General features: G+C 35.2%; 1 pseudogene; it reads left to right on the top strand.

The window, feature by feature from the left end:
- Window positions 1-3,968: 3,968 nt before the first annotated feature.
- Window positions 3,969-4,085, top strand: LOC145296341 (5S ribosomal RNA; annotated as a pseudogene).
- Window positions 4,086-18,022: the final 13,937 nt, after the last annotated feature.

The following is an 18,022-nucleotide window of genomic DNA, read 5'->3' as shown; positions in this document are numbered from 1 at the left end:
AAAAACTGATCTTGAGAATGTTGGTATTAATGCAAGTAAGGACATCATTAACAGAACTCCATATCTATGTATCTTAGACGTTTTCATTCCAGATCACCAGGAAAAGTGCTTTTACTGAAAACCAAACATATCAGAACTTACGAAAGAGAACGTATGGAGTTTTCGAAAATAAAAATAATATGGTTGGATAAAATGAAAGTTGAACTGTTCGGAAGGAATACAGCGACAAATGGTGGCGCAAAAATGGCACTGCCTTCCACAAACACAATACGATCCGTACAGATAAGTCTGACGGATCCATTTTAATAGGGGGGTGTACTATCCGTTCAAATGCACTAGTTAGTTACAAGTTATCCATGGTGGAATGAATGGTGACATGTACAGAAAGATTTTAGAAAAAAACATTCAGAAATATGCAACTACTTTAGAACATGGTCAGAATTTTGTGCTTCAACACAGCAATTATCCCAAACATACCATAAAACTTTAAAAGAGGCTAAAAATAGTGGTATTAGTATTCACAATTGGCCAGGACTAAAACAACTTTACGAGCAATTGTTTACAACATATCAAGAAAAATGACAGACATAAATAAGATTGATGACAGGAAATCATATGAATCTAATACTTATGTGTCTCACTGTATATATATATATATATATATATATATATATATATATATATATATATATATGTATGTATGACACAATCGCGATGACACACCACTTAACTCTGAATCACCGAAGTGAAGCAGCGTTGGACCTGATCAGCACTAATACATGAGTGCCCAATACCGAAGTAGAGCAAGTTACACTTTCAATTTATTTTTACATAAGCAGTAATGTGTTGCTACACAGTCATGCGCATGTTTCGGTCTTCTAGTATTTAGAGACCTCTTCAGGCAACAACGCTTATATATATTATTCGTTAATTGGAATTCATTTTTGAGATGAGCATTATATATATTAATTTATTTTTTTATTTCGGACTATTATTCTCATCTTTATTAGTTGTTGTTTTCATCCTTATTGGTTGTTGTTTCTCACGACGTTTCGGCCAACTATTCCTCTGGCTTTCGTCAGGTGGTGACCGCGACGGATAGGAATTTTGAATCTCCTAACTGTATTCTCAGCAATCACCGCCATTCGTAGTTGTTGTCGTCTCACCACGTGCCAGAGGTTTACTTGGCCAAAACGTGGTGAGATGACAACTAAGGATGGCAGTGATTGCTGAGAATACAGTTAGGAGATTCGAAGTTCCTATCCGATTAGATTAGAATAATGGTCCAAAATAAATTAACAACGCTTATATTCAAAACCGGAATTCTTAATGGAAAACGAAAATCAACTTTCAGCAAAAGATACGTATGTGTCTCACAGTATATATATATATATATATATATATATATATATATATATATGTATATATATATATATATATATATATATATATATATATATATATATATATATAGGGTGTTCCAAAAGAAGCTGAGTTGATCAAATATAAGATTGAACAATGGAAACATCAAACTAGCGAAAAAGATTTCAGAACATCTGATTAACCCTAATGAAGTCATCATGAGTCATTACAGCATCAAGGAGTTGATATTTATCGAGGAGTGGTACTTTCAGTTGAATTTAAATTTCAAATCCGTGAACTTCTTTTGGGACACCCTGTATATATATATATATATATATATATATATATATATATATATATATATATATATATATATATATATATATATATATATATATATATATACCATTAGTTTTCATTCCAAATGCAAAAAGATGCAGTCAATTCATTCTCATGACTTTTTATTATTTTTCTTTAAGCAGCTGCCTTAATTTTCATTATATTACATCTTACATGTGTTTCGTTGGATAGTGAAATATCACTAAACCATTACTTAGAGACGGGTGGATATTGCTTAAACTGCCGCTAGAAAGTTTGATATCTGCAATGAAAGCAACTTTGGAAAAGAAAAAAAAAGGAAGATGTGTAAAGCCTGTAAAAACGTAAATTAAAAAAAACTATAACTCAATATACTGTCTATAGATAGCCACCAACAAAACAAATAGAATTCAAAACAAAAGTTCTGGTTTCGAATCTCATCAGGTACAGTCACGGCGATGAATCATAATCGACGAAATACGTACTCATGGATAATTAAAGTTGCAAAAATATATATGTAGCTCCACATCTGGGAACATCATCCACAGTAGAGGGAAATTATTTCTAATTCGCATTAATGTAAAATGTTCTGTCATATATATATAATTGATTTCGTTCAAAAGCATTGTAGACAACAAATGAACAAATAAATGCTAGATATAAGTAGAAATATGTAGATGTCTACCCGCATTAAAAAATATATATAAATATGCAATGGGAATAGAAATTTTCTTTTGAATCATGTTTGTAAATTTGAAATTTGAAAATCAAGAAAAAAAAGCCAAGATAAGCCACTGCTAGGATTTCAATATATTTTATTCACTTTTTGTTTTTAATCACATCGCTCCATCAAAAGAATATTACAGGAACACAAAACATAATAAAACAAAACAAAGGTTATTTTAAAGTTTTTGTTTTGGTAGAGATTAATATATCAATATATAAATACTGATTGAGGTTCATCCTTGCTTGTATCAGATAAACACTTCATTCTCTTTGCCTTCATATATATATATATATATATATATATATATATATATATATATATATATATATATATATATACGAGCAGAGGTACTTGGCGTTTCCCGGGTGTTTGGAGGTGTGTCTGTAGGGGGTAAATTAAACAAAATGGGAACTAAAGAATAAGCAAAATGAATAAAATATAAATAAATATAAAAAAAAACAGCGAACGTGATGAAAAATAAAGAACAGCGAACGATGTTAAAACTTCTTTAAAAAACATCAGAAAACAAAAATAAAACAAACAAAAAAAACAACGAATATTAAAACTTTGAAAATCGAAAAAAAATATATATCTGCTATCTAGGCTCAAACATATAACGACGCTGCTACTATACCGACTCGTCTAGGACCGCATGGGCGAAATTAGATCGTTTTTTAATCCAAGAAAGAAATTTTTTGCGCATGCGTGTTTGGCTAAAGTGTCATGAAAGAACGATTTTTTGCTCCCTGTACGAAAGTGCCCAGTTGATGTTGAAGGAATAAAGGTTTTTGGCCTATTTTTCGTTATTTGTCGTCCGAAGGGTCGGGCTCCAAAACGATATTGATTTCGTGAAAATCCGTCGAGGTTTTTGTGAGACATAAAAACATACATTTAAATAGTTTTTTGCCCTTTATATATATATATATATATATATATATATATATATATATATATATATATATATATATATATATACAGATTAGATTGCAAACTGTGCTTTTGTATAAGCTGTATCGCCTGAAGAGGTCTCTAGTTACTGGTGACATCTGACCGTGTAGCAACATATTATTGCTTATGTAAGAACTAATAAACAGTATACACTGCTCTATTTCGGTATTGAGTACTGTTGTATTAATCTCGTTAAACGGCATTGGTTACTTAACCTCTAGAAAACAATAACCTCAGATTATATATATATATATATATATATATATATATATATACATATACAGACACACACAGACACACAGACACACAGATATATATATATATATATATATATATATATATATATATATATATATATATATATATATATATATATAATTCGCATGACCGGGTGATCTTTATCGCGTTTATTGAAACAACTTGTAAGGGGTTACGATAATACACCAGATGTTGAAAATAATAATTAAAAAACATTCAGCTCTACTAATGTATTGAGCACTATTTTCCTTGTTTTTTCTCAATTATACCTCCCAATATATATATATATATATATATATATATATATATATATATATATGTGTGTGTGTGTGTGTGTGTGTGTGTGTGTGTGTGTATACACAGCATAATTACGTTGGCACACTGGTTCTCATGAGATCACCGAAGTTAAGCAATGCTGAGCCTGGCTAGTACCAGATGGGTGACCATTTGGGAATTCTAGGTGCTGTATGTGCTTTCCGCTTAGCTCAGCATTCGTTTCATACCAGTGGCGTGGTTGTAGATTGCGCAACTCTTGCCACAAAAATTTCACGCGCAGGCACCCTACAATGGGTATCCACAGTTAATCCAGACTGAAGATAGCTGGCGAGAATATGTGTGTATATATATATATATATATATACATATATATATATATATATATATAAGTTGAAGAGTTCTCGAGTTACTTGAAAATGACTGACCCAAATAAGCTTATGAATAAATGCTTATTATTATTATTATTATTATTATTATTATTATTATTATTATTATTATTATCAGTATTATTATCTGTATTATTATTGTTGTTATTATTTCATGTGTCCACATGAAATCTTAGGAGAATATTTTATGTATCGATTTTCAGTTTACTTCAACAGTTCTAAATACATAGGTAGAGCTAGGTAATGAGTTAGGAATCTATACATCAATTAAGCTACACAGAATCTTTCCCGTCTCATCGTCAGGCTAAAAGGTACATAATTCGTGTTTCCTGTTGTTTTTATACATTCATGTGGTGGTTCAGCAATTAGGTTCATTTTTATTTGCGCATGTGAAGTAAAGTGTTAGTCAATGGCCGTGCTTCTCTCAGAGAAAAAAATGCTGATTTTCACTTCCTATTCTATCGTTCCGTTTTCTATAAGGTGACCAACCTTTTTTCTTTTGTGAATGTGCTGAATTTATAGTTCAGTTTACTTTAACACGTGTGTACCTGAAGTACTTTGTTGTTAATAACTACCAGGGAGATTCGAAGTTTTCCGGGATTGAATGACGATCAATGAATGTTTCACTCTATACTTTTATTGGTATCGAAATCAGTGAAATTGCCTACTTTTTTAAAACAAATCGATTAATTACCTACTCTAGTTGGGGATCAACCACGCTGTACCGGTGGGGGTGAGGGAGACATCACACGCCCTTCTACAATGACTTAGTCCAATAGTATAGTCTACGTTGCACTGTAGAACAATTTCTGTTAATTTTATAAAATTATTTTTTATATAATGACTTAAATAAAAGTTTAAAATTCAAGCGTCAAGTATCATGGTTCGATTGTGCCCTAAACAGAAACACCTATTTCGAATGTGCCTCTGTCTTCCCAAAGAAACTACTGCTGATTTTATAATAATACTGTTATATAATGGCTTAAAATTCAAGTTTAAAATACGAAAGTCAAGTATGGTGGTGCAATTGTGTCCTAAACAAAAAATATTCATTTCGAACGTTACTCGTTTTATGAAAGAACCTACTGTTGATTTTATACGCCAGCCCTTCTTATTGGGCGGTGATAAACATTTCTCAAATGCACTTACGATGTTAGGCTTTATGAGGCGTTAGCTTTGTTCAAAATAGGACTGCTTCTTCTTTTCTTTTTCAGTCCGGGTTTACATGAAGTTTTGTTTGTAACACACCTGCTATACTAAGGATATTGAGCACTTTCACCGTTGGCAACATCGATACCCACACAACAATTTCAAATCTAAAAGAACAGATAAAAACATGAAAATTTTATCACCCCCCCCCCAAAAAAAAAGTATGTGACACCCTCTCCACCAGATAGTTCGGCAGAACGGAAAACAAAGAGAAGAAGCTATTCTTCGGATATTGAGCACTTTTTGTTGTCCGTGCGCTGGCAAAGAACCCCTTCCCCCCACCCATACATACAAAAATAAAATACAAAATACATGAACCAAAACAACTTTTACTTTCAATCAAAATAGCACCGGGCACCCATGTAACCGAAAAAAAGAAAAAAAATGAGCCGCTGTGTTCAGGCTTGAACGTGAAACGCGAAAGAGGGCAAGAAGGCAAAAACCTACGGACGCACTATTTTGTTCACACAGCGACAAGTGCTTATGACGTAATGACATTGCAAAATAAGCCGTTTAAACGGGCGCGTGACTTGCGAAAAGTTTAAGAAAATAATGGAATTCCTTTCACTGGCTTGTTATTATTTTTTTATTTTTTATTTTTTTGTAAAAGAGCTTTTCACTGGCTTTTTTTCGTCAAGGCACTTTTCTGGCTTTTCTTCGTAAAGGCAATTTTTATATGTATAAAACTTAATTTGCTGCAATTTAAAGAGTTTTCGAAGCGAAATATTGTAATTGGTCCAACAGGTGACACCGTTTCTGGTTTATCATAGCTGGAGAAAAAGTATTTTTAAGTAGAGGTATTATTTGGTGAGCAGTGTAAGAAAAAAAATGGATTTCCTTTCACGGGCTTTTGCTTGTTTGTTTGTTTGGTTGGTTGGTTTTTGTAAAGTCATTGCTTTTACGGGCTCTTTTTTTATTCGTAAAGACACTTTCTAATATGTACAAAACGTAAATTACAGTAGTTTAAAGAGTTTTCGAAGGGAAATATAGTATTCGATCAAACAGGTAGCGCCCAGGGGAAATAACTCGAAACCAGATTTAAAAAAAATCACTGTCGGTAATAATAATTCAACATAAATTAAATACATTATTAATATAAATCAACTTTAAATAACAAACTTTAACAGAACATTTAAAACAATTATTTCGCTATAAACAGTAACTAAAATACAGCTAATTAGTAAAATTGATTTTCCTTAATGTACTATCAAATGAGGTTACCTCGTGAGCGTATATTTTGCAAGAATTATACTATATATAGAAATAAAGGAAATTAGGTTTATGCAAGTAAGCTTTTAGTATGTAAATTAATTAGGAAAGTAATGGACATTTTGTATATATTAATCAAATTGTGAACAAACATACACACAAACATACAAACAAACAGACAGACAGGGATACGGATTTATACGAGATATTATATATGTGCTATACATCAATGTCTCCGTTCAATCTCGAAAGACTAAGAATACTGCCTGTAGGGGCAGCTTCGCATGTAATTGTATAGCAAGGGTTGTGCAATCCCCATTCACACTCTCCTGAATCAGTACTGTTTGAGTACAGTGGCAAGTAGAAGTCCAGGACGACTGGAAACAATGCCGAGATAAGCGGAGGTACATGCAGCACCTGGAAGTTCCAAATGGTCACCCATCTGGTATTGGCCAGGTTCAGAGTTGCTTCACTTCAGTGATCTGACGAGAACCGGTGTGTTAAACGTGATTATGCCATATAGTGTTATACATATGTATATACGTACACACACACATACACACACGCATATATATATATATATATATATATAAAAGTGAACGTGTCTGTGTGTGCGTCTGTGTATCTGTGTATCTGTGTGCCTGTGTACATTTCCCTACGCAATAACTCTGTCAATTTTTAGTCTACAGACTTGAAATTTGATATACAGGTTACTGAGATTTGGGAAAATCGAGGAGATCGGTTGTGGGCCAGAACTTCGGCTATTAAGGGGTCAAAGTTCAACGATTTGACCTTGAGAACTCTACCAAACTCCTTCGACTATTTTGGGTCTACGCATGTCTACCTTAAACTATCAATAGAGGCGACGGATTTTATTAAAATCAGTATTGTTTTTAAGTTCGACCTTTCATACGACAAATATCGAAAAATTGGCTAAAGACATTAATATCTTCCCCTTCAACTATGCACTTTTCTACAGGGGTGGGGTCACTTTTTTCGCCGATATTTTTTAAAGTTATCCTCTCCTTTAGATTGTCTAGCCTTAATTTAAAAAAAAATGTCTCTTCCGGTTTGGCAGTGGTCGTAACAGCATAAACGTTAGAGATTACCCCGTTCTTTTCCTCCTTTGCGGTACGGGTTCGAGCCTGCCTTCCTACTACCACTTTTTTTTTTGCTCAACATACACATCCAAACACCCGGGAAACGCCGGGCTGAAATGCTAGTATATATATATATATATATATATATATATATATATATATATATATATATGTGTGTGTGTGTGTATGTATGTGTGTGTGTGTGTATGTGTGTGTTTCTTTCACATTTCAAGCTCTCATTGCATTCTTCTCAATGACATCATAAATGTCTTTTTTATGGCATATAGCACAAGTGAAAGACAACATGATATTTTTCTATGGGACTAGATATATGCTTTTAATACATTTTCACTAACCCCCTCCCCCCCAATAAATGTGTTGGTAGTGCTCTTCTAAACAGGGCTACTCAGTCACAAAGCATTCACGGATAAGGCGACTTGTCAAAATGAAGATGCAATTGCAATGTTATAAGATTCAAACCGTGTGCGTGGAGAACTGTGATTGTATGCTTTCAACAGGTTCTGTGTGAAAACCATTCCACACTTCCCAATTGCCATAGGACCTTAACCAATTTTGTCTGACTGATACGATCGCAGAGAACATGCGTAGGTCATTGAATTATAATGAAAATCTTACATGATTATAATGCTTCCGAATTTTTTTAATAGCGTAGTGGATACGCAATGAAATTAAATTGCAAGTTACACGCCTCTGGATGTTGAAGGTTCAATCCTCAGTTGGAGCGGCAAGCAAAATTCAATTGTGAATTACCTAGCATTTTTTTACTCAACCATGGTTGATAGAATAAGAGCATGCTATTCCTTTGGATTAAATAAAGCTTTTCGTTTGAATTGCCGTGTAGATTCCCAAGTTTGACAGAAAGATTTGCGAATTTAACAAGACATAGAAAATTGGAGGTGACATCAACCGAAACGTTGTGAAACTAACTCTAATGATAAAACCAGTAGTTTGAAGAATCCAAATAATACACCATGATTATGCTCCAGTGAAAAGCCATGTCAAATCGGCTGGGGACTACTTTATCTGTAAGTTTTAAATTTTCTTTTTTTTCTTCTTCTAGATAGAGGTGAGCTAAACGAAGCTGAAGATCTGTATTTTTGTTTGAAATCAAATTGACCATTCTTCAAAATATTCACTCAAGATCAGTGAACTTTGTAAGCCAGAAGCAAACGATTGCAAGGTGCAAATAACCCACCTTTCAATCCTTTTTTTTTTGTTTGAAAAATTTTTCACCGCATGTCTGCTATTCTGATATTTAAGAAAAAAATTCCGATGATTCGTTAAGTTTTACATAAAATTTTCTTTGGTTTGTCATGCACAAGTTTAAAGCAAATTTCTTTGATATATTTATTACGTTTAAGTTAGTATTTTCGTTGATCTGTCAGGATTACATTTAAAATATCATTTTCGTTGGTCTGTCAGGATTACATTTAAAATATCGTTTTTGTTGGTCTGCCATGAGTAAGTTTAAAATAGCATTTTTACGTGGATTAAATGGAAGCATTCTAAGACGAACCATTCTTGTTATTAAAGGCGTAGGGGAGGAAAAAAGAAATTGTTTTTTAAAAAATGTTGGCAAATTTCTCTTTTCAAACAGGAAATTAAATGATAGTGACCATCTGTTTGTTCTGCTCGCTTTAATGAGCGTTAAGCAGCTGGCTGGAAACTGTTTACTCTTTGCTCTGATGAGCGCAGGGGAAGAGGGTGAAGATGGGGTTCAGCCGCTTTTAAGTTATCATCACAATACTGAGCACTCAAAGAAACAACTTCTTCCCGTTGTTGTTGTCGTTGTTGTTGTTGTTGTTGTTGTTGTTGTTGTTGTTGCCATCGATTCTTTTTAGATTTTTTTCTGTTTTGTCTTCGACTCTTGTTTTGATCTGGATTTTTTTTCCTTCATTAAATCTTTTCTTTGACCTAACTATTTCTTTCCATCACTCCGTCTCCCACTATTTTCATTTTTGAAGACCCCCCTTCTCTTCTATTTCATATTCCTATCAAACTGTCATCTATTCTTTTGCCTTCGTTCTTCTTTGCACTTTGTTCTTTTGTATCTGTTACCTTTCTTCTTCTTCTTTTTCATCATCGTCATCATCATCATCATCATCATCATCATCATCATCATCATCATCATCATCATCATCATCACCAACAACAACAATAACAACAACATCAAACGTTAGTACATATATATAGCTCTTTATTTGGATGGAATTAATTGTTGCCACTTAGCATAAGGCATAGCTCTTCAGAAACAAATTCAGTACTCTGGCAGTCGCTACCACGAATACGATATTATATATATATATATATATATATATATATATATATATATATATATATATATATATGTATATATATATATATGTGTGTGTGTGTATATATATATGATGATTCCAGCAGACAAAACCATGAATATATACAGCATGGATTTTGAAACCTACAACAGCCTAATTATGAAGGAACTCAATAAAAACTATAGAGTAGCAAGTAATGAAGAACTGAATACTATAAACTCTCAAACCTTAAAAATAAGTGAAAAAATGAACATACAAGATAAGATAGAGGGATATACACCACTGTGCATACGCTTTACCCTAAAAGATCATAAACCAGAATTCAACAATAATCCTAGCATTAGACTGATTTCTCCATGTATTTCAGATTTGGGAAACATTATCTAAAAAATACTAGACGAAATCCTACCTAAATTAAAAATAAAATTTACCATAACCTGTGGAAATCATCGCAAGAGGTAATTGAATGGTTCGGCACACTACCCCAAGGCAAAAAGAGAAAATTCCTTATGTTCGATATAGATTCATATTACCCCTCTATTTCACCAAATCTCTTCGAGGAAGCACTAGAACTAGCTAGAAAATAACAATGATAACAAAATTAGATTTAGACATTATAAGATTAGCAAGAAGAACTCTAATTAAATATGATAACAAACTATGGACCAGAAAGAACAAAAACCTCAACTTTGTGGTCACAATGGGCGCCGGATAGTGCACAAGTAACATACCTTGTAGGTCTTTATATACTAAATGAACTATATAAAAAGATTCCGAAACTAAGAGGACTACACCGGGATGACGCATCTTTCTACTTGAACTCAACAAATAGATTATTTAAAAAAAAAAAAAAATTGAACAATTCTTCAGTAAACTGAACCTAGATAAAACAATAGACCCAAACGACAAATGTGTAAACTTCTTAGATATAACCCTGAATCTTGACAACAATTCCTATAAACCCTATTAAAAACCCAACCAAACGCTATTCTACATAGATCACAAGTTCAACCATCCGAATAGTATGAAAAAAGCACTTATACCTAACATCTCAAAGAGAATATCCAAAATATCACAAAATGAAGAATTATTCAATAAAAACAAGGATATTATAACCAAGCCTTAGCTAGATTAGGATATAAAGAACAAATTAAATTTATTAAGGAAACTCAAAACAATAACATAGCTACAGAAAGAACAATAAACAATGCAAATGTAATATCTTACAACATGTCAATGAGGAAATATAAAAAAGGAAAAAAAAGAGCAAAAACAAATGAAAAAATAGAACACACAATGAACACGAAAAAGAAAAATGAAAAGGTAGACTATAATAAAACTGAAAGAGAAGTTAAAAAGAAAAATAGAAGGAAGAGCCAGACGTGGTTTAATCCACCGTTCAGCCACCAAATAAAAGATAACATCCCAACGGAATTTTACCAAATTATAGACAAAAATTTCCCGCACGATAGTAAACTAAGTAAGATAATTAATAAAAACACTGTTAAGCTATCCTTCTCAACGTCTTTTAACTTAACCAATACCATAATTGGCTCAAATAACACAAAATTAAACACATTTTTGAAAAACAGAAATAGGACAGAAAATGAATCTAACAATGTAAAAGAATGTAACTGCCGGGACCCTAATGAATGTCCAATGGGGGGCGCGAACTGTTTAACGTCAAACGTAGTATAAAAATGTGAAGTTATAACAAATAATGAAACTAAAGTATACCTGGGGAGCACCGAAACTTGCTTTAATGACAAATATCGAAATCACTTAGCATCGTTTAAAAATGAAACCGAGAAAGAAAAGAACACCACAAATAACGAAAACAACAACAATGTAGATAAAAATGAAAACAATTGTAGAAAGGATCATAACAATAGTGACAATTACAATTACAATAACGAAAATAGAAACAGAACCAATAGCAATAACGAAAAAAACAGAAACAACAAAGAAAAATCAACCACTCTAGCATTATGGATTAAGGAATTAAAGAAAAATAAAACTTAATATGAATTAAGATGGTCAATAATTGATAAGGGGAAAAATATAAACCTAGCAAATCGAAAAGATGCAACCTATGTATATTAGAATCTTACCATATATTAATAGCAAAAGAAAAATTATTAAACAAACGACTAGATGTAATCCACGGCTTTTTCTACAGAAACAGATATTTAATTTCACGAACTAGAGCAGATTAGGAAAAAAATAGTAAAAACAAAACGTATAATATAAGGAAAGAAAAAAGATGCAAGGGAGGTAATCCTAGATATAAAATGATACCATGAGAGTGACCTCTAAACATAAGGATCGGGTAATAATAAGAATTAAAACACCAAGTAAAAAAAAGAACATTAAAATAACACGCATAAATATAAAATAAAATTATATAAAATTATATGATAATTGAGAAAGAAAAAATACGGAACTACGGGTTAAAACGGAAAACTATCTTCACATATCACCAAAAGATGTAGGAAGTGAGGAGGCATGGCTTTGGAAATGTTTTTACCCAAATACGATGTTCAGTATGTTAAAAGTATACCTTTTGTTGTAATAATCTAATGATTAAACATCTGAAGAAGTTGATGGGGACAGGAGATTTTTATGGAAACATAAATCATAAAATTGCCTACTCATCAATGAAACAGCTGTAATGGAAAAATCCAGGAAATAAAGGAAGGTTATAAAAAAGGAAACGCGAGTCTTTGAATTTTCAACAAAATTTACACTATATATATATATATATATATATATATATATATATATATAGATAGATAGATAGATAGATAGATGGATACATAGATAGATAGATAGATATATGTTCAGTGTATCACATAAATGAGTAGACTCCTCACATTTCCGCAGATATTTAAGTATAAATCTTCATTGGACAACACTGACAAAATAGCATTTTGACACATTGAGATGGAATATATATATATATATATATATATATATATATATATATATATATATAGATAGATAGATAGATAGATAGATAGATACATAGATAGATATATGTTCAGTGCATCACATAAATGAGTAGACTCCTCATATTTCCGCAGATACTTAAGTATAAATCTTCATTGGACAACACTGACAAAATAGCATTTTGACACATTGAGATGGAATATTTATTTATATATATATATATATATATATATATATATATATATATATATATATATATATATATGCAGTGTATCACAAAGGTGAGTATACTCCTCACATTTCTGCTAATAGTTAAGTATATCTCTTCATGGGAAACAATGACAAAATAACACGTTTACACAATAAAATGTAGTCTGTGTGCAGCATATATAAAAGAATTAATATATTTTCCCTTCAAAATAACTCAACATATTACCATTAAAAGCTAAACATCTCAAAACAAAAGTGAGTACACCCCTTGGGAGAAACTGTCAATATTAATATATACCATATATGCTTAAGGCTATCAGAACCAAACAAATTAAATTTAATCTCATCAAACCAAAGGACATGGTTACAGTAATTTATGGGCTTTATTAACATGTCTTTAGTAAACTGCTTGCGGGCTTTCTTGTGTATTGCCTTCAGAAGAGGCGTGCTCCTGGGGTGACAGCCATGCGCACAAATTTGAGGAGTACAAAGATAAATGTGCCACGCCTACAGTCAAGCATGATGGTGGGAATTTCATGGTCTGGGGCTGCATGAATGCTGCGGGTATTGAAGAGTTACATTTCATTGAGGGGAACGAACTCCAACATGTACTGTCAAATACTGCAGCAGAGCATGGTCACCCCCCCCCAGAAGCTGTGTCGCAGAGCAGTGTTCCAGTAAAACAATTACCCAAAACACACCATCAAGAAAATAAATGCTTTATTAAAGAGGCTGATGGTTAGGAGCATCTTCAAGCAGAAGGTGGAGGTGGGCAAAGTCTCAAATATCTGTCAACTCCCCGACAGTGTAACTGAAGAGTGGAAGAGCATTCCAGTGGCTACATGTGAAGCTCTGGTAAACTTCATGTTCAGTAGAGTAAAGGCACTTTTGGATAATATTGGTGGCCACACAAAATATTGAGAGCTGACATGTATGCCAATATCGATAACTTTTCATAAGGGGTGTACTTACTTTCTTTGGCTGGGATTTAGCTTTTAATGGCTATATTTTGAGTTATTTTGGAGAAGAAAATAAATTAACTTTGTCATATATGCTGCAGAAAGACAGTTTTTCATTGTGTTAAAAATCATTTTTTCAGTGTCGTCCCATGAAGAGATATATTTAAATATTTGAAAAAATATGAAAGATGTACTCACTTTTGTGATGCTTTATATATATATATATATATATATATATATATATATATATATATATATATATATATATATATCTGTGTGTGTGTTTATATATATATATATATATATATATATATATATATATATATATACACACCATTGTGCCAAAAAGAATATCCACATTAAATGTAACTATTTAAACAAATCCAAATTAAATGTAACTATTTAAACAACCTATGCCTCATTTGATTCGCCTTTTATTCCTCTATAATCTTACCTGTTTATAGTTGACTTTTAATAGAAGTATACTAGTGTGCACGTCAATTAAAAAATTAACTTCAAATCGCGAAGGCAAAAAGAAACTCTGCAGCAAGAAATGATCTTTAAACTAGCTTAAACTATCAATTTTTTATGCAACAAATTTTAATTGTTGTCGTTCCAGGTAATAGAACGTACCATTTCGTCCATATACCTCAACTTTTTCTAAGTGATCGTCAGGAGCTCATTAATCTCCACCATTCCAGTTTATCCAATTGAGAAATCAGCTGCAGATTGAAATGTGATTAGAAAACGGCACGAATGACTGTGCAAAAGCACTAAAACACCGCCTGTGTGCATGATGCCATTAAATCTGACCGGCCTTGAGTTACGTCTTACATAGAATACAATGCAGCCTCAAAAACAGATTTGAAACGGTTCCCCAAATCCAACAACAGTGCAATATTGTTAAAAAGTGCTCTCTTTCTACAGTTAAGAACAGATTGAAGGAATTTAATTTGCAAGGCTGTGTTGCAAGACCCAAGCCACTGATTTATGTAAAAAGCGGAAAGCACAGTCTGGACTTCGCGACTCATCATATTGGACGAAAGTGATTTTTACTAAAGAAAGTGTAACGTGCATCCAGGAGATAAGCGCCCGCGTGTTTGCGTGTTGTGTGGGTACGTGGGAGAGACGGATGAGGGGAAAAAGACTTACCTCGAGACCAGCTCAGCGTTACCGACCAAAAATAGAAAAGAGGGACCAAGATGGCGACCGCCGTCTTTTGTAAAGTATGATGTCTCGCAAAGTCACACGAATTCTCGGAATATGCAAATTTAGCCGACCTAGAACGACGATAAAAGCGGGTGAGGGGAAAGACGTGGGGAGTGACGATTGAGTTGGCTGGGGAATCGTGTGGCTGTTGCTTCTTGTGCCGTGTTGAGGATATCTTACCGTGTTAAAGAGAGAGTCGGGCGCCATCTTGAATTTTTCCCTACATTTTTTTTCTTACAGTAATTTCTCACATTTACAAGCTATTTCGGCCATTTGGCCTCAAGGACTATGACCGAGTCGAAATTTGACTTAAAGCTCATACCCGAGTTTGACGGGTCCACGTCCATCGTCGACTGGGTTGAAAGGGTCGAGCTGACGTGCGACCTTTGTGAGGTGAAAAGGGTACACACTGTAATTCCCCTGAGATTGGCTGGGGGTGCCTTGAGTGTATATCAGCAACTCAGTGCTGCCGAAAAGGGAGATGTCACCGCAATTAAAGCTGCGCTGTACAAGGCATTTGCCATGGATCCTTGTACGGCCTATGAAAAATTTGCTTCCCGAAAACTTCTACCGGAGGAAAGCGTGGACGTTTTCTTCGCTGAGTTAAAGAAACTCGCAGTTCTGTTCGGTGGAGGGGTGTCGGAGCGGACGCTTGCGTACGCATTTGTGGCGGGCCTTCCCACTCGGGTGAAGCAGCTACTGAGAGCCTCAACCAGCGTTTCAACAACGACCATGGAACACTTGATGGAACGTGCTCGAGCCATCATCAAAGATGAGGAGGACCTGGGGGAACCAGTTGTGATGGCGACACAGACAGGCCAGATTGGCGCTCGGGAGATTCCGAATCAGAACCCTGCAAGCAATGGGAAATGTTTTCGCTGCGGCCGACGCGGACATTTTGCAAGGAATTGCACCAACAGGGGGCGTGTGCGCTGTTTTAAGTGTGGCGGGTTGGGGCATCTAGCCCAAAACTGTGCGGGAAACGTATCAGGGGAGAGGACGTCAGCGCCGCCCTGCTCCCCGAGCAAAATTTGAACAAGGCGCAACCAGTAATAACCGTCTACGTAAACAGGATACCCTGCTCAGCACTTCTCGACTCAGGCTGTTCGCATACTATAGTGAGCACCAGGCTGTGTCCAAGTTGGACTAAGAGGAAGATCAAAGTCACCACGATAGGAGGCGAGACCCAGACATGCTGTGGAGCTGGAACTGTCAAGATCTACACGGACACCGGTGCAGCCACTAAGATCAATGTGCTCGTGACCCAAGAGAATCTCCTGGGGTTTGACCTATTGCTCGGATACGATGCCATCAAGGCGCTGGGGGGAGTCGCAATTCATCGGGATGGAAAGGTGCGATTCTTAGAGGCCCCAGTGTGTGCAGCGCTCCATATCGATCGGCCGGATTTTACAGTGGACTACGACTCGCGCAAGAGGGCCTGGATTGCATCTTGGAAGTGGACCGAGGGAATGGCACCGACTAAACTCAAGAATGGGGTTGCAGAGTACCCTATACCCAGTGAGGCCCGAGCAGAATATGAAAGGGAACTAAAGGCGTGGATCCAAGATGGCTGGTTAATCCCCTACCCTGAGGACAAGCTTGGGCCTCCGAAGGGTCTAATACCCTTGATGGCAGTAGTCCAGCATAACAAGTCGAAAGTACGGCCCGTGCTGGACTATAGGGAGCTTAACAAGCATATTGAAGCCTACACTGCCGATGCTGACGTATGCGCCAGTAAGTTGAGGGAATGGCGTCAGAAAGGCACTAATGTCTCAATATTGGATTTACGAAAAGCCTATTTACAGGTGCGAGTTGATGAGACGTTGTGGCCGTTCCAGACAGTTTGGTTCCAGGGGCAGAGGTACTGCCTTACACGCCTTGGCTTCGGCCTAAATGTGGCACCACAGATCATGAAGACTATTGTCAACACAGTATTGTCCCAAGAAAAGCCCATGAGGGACTCAACGTCAGCTTACATTGATGACGTATACGTCAATGAAGATGTACAGTCTGCGTCGTGTGTCAAAGAAAAGTTGGCTCAGTTTGGTCTGGAATGCAAGAATCCCGAACGTTTAAGGGAAGGAGCACGTGTATTGGGATTGGATGTTTATGAAGAGGATGCCACCCTACAATGGAGGCGTGGCAGTGAAATTCCAAGCATCCCCAACCTCGTTACAAGGCGGACCGTTTTTTCTTGGTGTGGAAAACTTGTTGGTCACTTACCGGTCTGTGGCTGGCTCCGCGCAGCTATTGGTGTGATTAAACGCAGAGCAAATTTAACAACCACGGGTTGGGATGACATATCCGATGATGTCCTACTAACTCTGATGATTAAGGAGACACTGGAGAGAGTGAACAAGAAGGACCCTGCCTGTGGGCGGTGGTGTGTTAACGGAGACAACGTAGGTGTGTGGGTTGATGCCAGTTCTTTGGCGTTGGGAGTATCGTTGGAGCAAGGAGGAAACGTGTTCGAGGATGCATGTTGGCTGCGGCCCGTAACAGATTCTCAGCATATCAACCTGGCAGAGCTGGACGCTGTTGTAAAGGGGGTAAATCTGGCCCTGCAGTGGCAGTCTAAGAAGTTGAC

The sequence above is a fragment of the Euprymna scolopes genome, chromosome 16 (genome assembly GCF_053919585.1).
Source record: "Euprymna scolopes isolate OS-2025 chromosome 16, ASM5391958v1, whole genome shotgun sequence".
NCBI classification, from domain to species: domain Eukaryota; kingdom Metazoa; phylum Mollusca; class Cephalopoda; order Sepiida; family Sepiolidae; genus Euprymna; species Euprymna scolopes.
Note: the sequence above shows the minus strand (reverse complement) of the source record. Positions and strands in the feature narration are given on the sequence as shown.